This window comes from Saimiri boliviensis, chromosome 1 (assembly GCF_048565385.1).
Source record: "Saimiri boliviensis isolate mSaiBol1 chromosome 1, mSaiBol1.pri, whole genome shotgun sequence".
Taxonomy (NCBI): Eukaryota; Metazoa; Chordata; class Mammalia; order Primates; family Cebidae; genus Saimiri; species Saimiri boliviensis.
In genome coordinates, this window is record NC_133449.1 from 276,198,128 (window position 1) to 276,202,892 (window position 4,765).

The 4,765-nt window shown below is 30.7% G+C and overlaps 1 non-coding gene across 1 annotated transcript; it reads left to right on the forward strand.

The window, feature by feature from the left end:
• The first annotated feature begins 4,008 nt into the window (after positions 1-4,008).
• Positions 4,009-4,113, forward strand: LOC120365696 (U6 spliceosomal RNA). Its single transcript, XR_005580577.1, has one exon. It is a non-coding gene; the product is annotated as a U6 spliceosomal RNA (small nuclear RNA).
• Positions 4,114-4,765: the final 652 nt, after the last annotated feature.

Below are 4,765 nucleotides of genomic sequence, written 5' to 3' on the forward strand. Positions count from 1 at the left end.
AACCAGGCCTAGCAGGTATTCATAGCATATTCCACCAGCAACACAGAATATAGATTATTCTCAAATACAATTAAAGCATTCTTCCAAGATACATCACATTCAATGCCATAAAACAAAACCGAATACATTTAAAATGATAGAAATAATAGAGAGTATGTTCACCAACACAGTAGCAGAAGATTAGAAATCAACAGGGAAAATTAGTATATGTTTATAAATATGTAATTAATAAACAACACACTCTCAAGTAGCCAACAAACCAACAACATTTAAAAGGGAAGTTAAAATACATTGAGAAGGATACAAATGAAAACACAATATTCACAGACTTTAGTGAAAGTATTGTTTAGAAAGAAAATTATAGCTGTAAATATCTATATTAAGAAAAAGAACTCAAAACAATAACTTAATTTTCCAACTTATGACATCAACAGAAGAGCAATCTAAACCTAAGACACAAAGAATAAAGTTAATAATGATTGCTAGATGATAGTAAAATAGAAGGTAGGCAAAAAATATAAAACAAAGAAAATCAGTGCAAACAAAAGCTGGTTCTTTGAAAAGATCAATAACTTTGACAAAACTTTAAATTTATCAAGAAAGAAATGGAGAAGTGTGAAATAACTAGAATAAGAAATGAAAGAGGAAACATTACTATTGACATAACTCATTTTTTTAAAAAAGTAAGAAGATAAATATGTGAACAATTGTATGCCAACAAACTGGATAACTTAGATGTAATGGACACATCTCTAAACTACAAACTGTCAAATTTGACTCAAGAAGAAATAGACTTATAAAAAGTGAACAGACTGAATTAATATTCAAAAACCTATACACAAGGAGAATGCCATTCCTAGATGGCTTCAATAACCGAAGTCTCCCAAATATTTAAAGATAATTCATGAAAATGGTTTACAAATTATTCTCTTCCATTCACCTCCCAAAAGAAGACTTTTCAACTAATTTAATGAAGCCAATATGACCTTAAAATGAAATACAAACAAATCATGAACAAAAAAGAAAATCTTTAAACTAATATTCCTTATGAAGCTATATGCAAAAATTCTGCATAAAGTGCTAGTACACTGAGTCCAGAAATATATAAATATAATTATATACTCCAACCACGTGGGGTTTACTCTAAAGATGAAAGTTGACTGACCTTCTAAAAACTAATTAACGAAATACAATTTGTTAAAAGAATAAAAAAATGAAAATCATGCTATCATCACAATAAATTCAGAATGAGCATTTGACAAAACCTAAGAACTTTCAATAAGAAAAACACTAAAAAAGAACAATATAAAGGAACTTCTCCAGTGCCTAATGCTGATGAAGGGAATTACAAAAACTCCAAAACTAACATCATACTTAGTCATAAAAGACAGAATGCTTCCCAATACAATCAGGAAAAAGACAAGGATGTCTATTCTTGCTATTTTATTTAGCATTGTACTAGAGATTCTAGTTAGGCAAGAAAAAAAAGAAATGTATATAAGAAAGGATGAATTGAAACTATATTAACAGATCATGTGATTATGTCTACAAAACTCATATGTAATTGTTAAAAAATTAAAACTAATAAATGAGTTTAGCATGGATGTAGGATACAGTATCAACATCCAAAAATCAGTTACATTTCTATACTCTTTCAGTGAATATTTTTAAAATATATTTATAAAAGTTTTAATTATAACAGCATCAAAAATTATAAACCCAGGAATAAATTTAATAGAAATATACGTTGCTGCCAAACAAGGTGAATCTGACCCAGAGAGGAAAGAAACAAGGCAGAAAGTCGATGACGACAGAAAACATGAGATAGAAGCTGCTATAGTGCGGATAATGAAATCTAGAAAGAAGATGCAGCACAATGTTCTAGTAGCGGAGGTAACTCGGCAGTTGAAGGCTCGATTCTTACCAAGTCCAGTTGCTATTAAGAAACGTATTGAAGGACTTATTGAGAGAGAATATTTGGCACGAACACCTGAGGATCGCAAAGTATACACATATGTAGCATAAAATGCGTTCAGAAATTTGATTTATTCTTGGACTGTACTCTTCGCATGGACTGGGAAGTTCTTTTAAATCATTAAATGTTAAGACGACCATCTCTTCTATAAATTACAGTACATGTTCTAGACCATTCAGATCAAGCCTTTACTCCCTTTGAGAGTTTTCAACATCAATTGATTGAGCTTCAGGCTTTACAACGTTTATCCCGGTAGAGATCATCTTTACAGTTCCTCGGGAAAATGTGAATGTGCCGCGTTTTGTTTTCTTTACTGTATGAAAACAGGAAAAAAAAAAATTTAGACAGTACAGCTCATTAAAATAAAATTGTTGGATTTCATTTCAAAAAAATAAAAAGAAAGAAAGAAATATAAAGTGTATACTCGAAAACTAAAGAGCATTGTTTAAAGAAACTAAAGAAAATCTAGATACATGAAAAAATACCCGTGTTCATGGATCACAAGACCTAATATTGTTAATGTGGCAATGCTTCTCAAATTTATCTGCAGATTTACTGCAATTTCTAGGAGAATCTTAGTTAACTTTTCGGTGGTAATTGACAAGCTGGTTCATATAGAACTGCAAGAGACCTAAAGAAACAAAAAAAGTTGAATCCTTACATTAAACTATATAAATAAATTAACTCAAAATGTATCCAACACCTAAATGTAAAACCAAAAATTACAAACTTCTTAGGGTAAAACATAGGAGGATATCTTTTTGACCTTTGATTGGCAAAGGATTCTTAGATATGACACCAAAAGCAGTAGCTACTCACACAAAAGTTGGTAAACCGGACTTAATCAAAATTAAAAACTTTTGTACTTCACAGGACATCATCAAGAAAGTGAAAAGTCATCCCAGAGAATGGGAAAAAAAAATTTACAAACACATGTTTGAGAAGAAAATTATAATATGCGTATGTATACATATAGAATCATACAACTCAAAACTAAAAACAACACAATTAAAAAATAGCCAAAAGATCTGAATAGACATCTCTTCAAAAGACATATACAGGTGGTAAATAGGTCTAGCCATCTTCCAAAGAATGAAAGAAAACTAACAGAAATTGCTGAGCTTACAGGAAGAGCAGATATGAAAAGAAACAGCAGATACAGGTGAGGGGAAGGAAGGCAGCAAACCACACTGGTATGTGTGTACCTATGCAACAATATTGCATGTGTTCTTCACATGTACCCCAAAACCTAAAATGCAATTAAAAAAAAAAAAACTAAAAAAAAAAAAAAAGAAAGAAAGAAACAGCTGGCTGATACTCTCTCTGCTTATAAGGTAACAAAACTGGCTGGTAACGGTTAGAACTGATATGAACAACTGTGGTCTGTGCTGAACAAACTTGTTGACATCATGGCCTAAATTTCCATTGCCTGTTTCATATTAACTCCCCCCAAATTTGCAGATGCAACCTATGAAGGAGCATAAAGAGAAAATTGTGCATATCTAGGAACTTTAAAGGGGGAAGAGGGTAAGAATTTATCTGGCCTTTTATCTCAAGGGTGGTGGGCATAGAATAAAACTTTTTCGCTTGGTTTGATTTTGTTCTCAAAACCTAGTGGCATGGTATTGGCTTCCATGTGCATCAGGCAGCAAGTCCTTTTCTCAACAACCTAAATACTCAAAAAGATTGTCCAAGTCATTATTGATCAGGGAAGTGCAAATCAAACTCACAGTTTCATACTGCTTCATATTCATGAGGATTACTAGAATCAAAAAGTAAGTTAACAACAAGTGTTGGCAGTAAGGTGGAAAAATGAAAACACTCCTATTCTGCTAAAAGGACTTTGAAAATAATACAGACGCTTTAGAAAACAGTTTAGCTTTAAATTTTAATATTATTAAGTATGGAGTTCCATTATAAACCATCAATTTTACTTCTGGATGTATACTTGAGAAAAAGCACATATTTACATATACAGAATCTTGCATGCAAATTTTATGACAGCATTACCCATAATAGCAAAAATGTGAAAATTGCTCACTTTGATAACATGTATACTAAAATTGTAATGATACAGGAAGATTAGTATAGCCTCTGTGCAAGAATGACAGGAAATTCATGGAGGATTCTATATTTTTATTGTACATTTAAAAATAACTAAAAGTATAATTGGATTGTTTGTAACACAAAGAATAAATGCTTGAGGAGATGGATACCCAATTTTTCATGATGCAATCATTATGCATTGTATGCCTATATCAAAGTATCTCATATACCCCATATATATATATATATATATATATATATATATATATACATATATATGTATATATATATGTGTATATATATACTATAAACCACTCATTTTCAATATAGAAATAAACACAGCTACTATATATCCACAAGTTTTTTAAATTGGAAGCAAATCCAAATGCCTGTCAGCAGAGAAATAGATAAACAAAATGTGATGTATACATTTAATGAAATATAACTCAATCATAAAAAAGAATAAAGTGCTGATACATACTATAACATGGATGAACCTTGAAAACATTACACTAGGTGAAATAAGCTAGTAATGGAAGTTTTCCATACTGTGTGATTCCACTCTTATAAAAGTCTGTAATTGGGAAATCTATATATAGAGAAAGTAGATTAATGCTTCGATCTAGGAAGAAGTGTTTTAAAGGGGGTGATAGCTAAATGTTACATGGTTTTTTTGTTTGATTTTGAATGACGGAAATGTTTTAAAATTGATTATTGGAGTAATTTCACATATGTATTAGTATA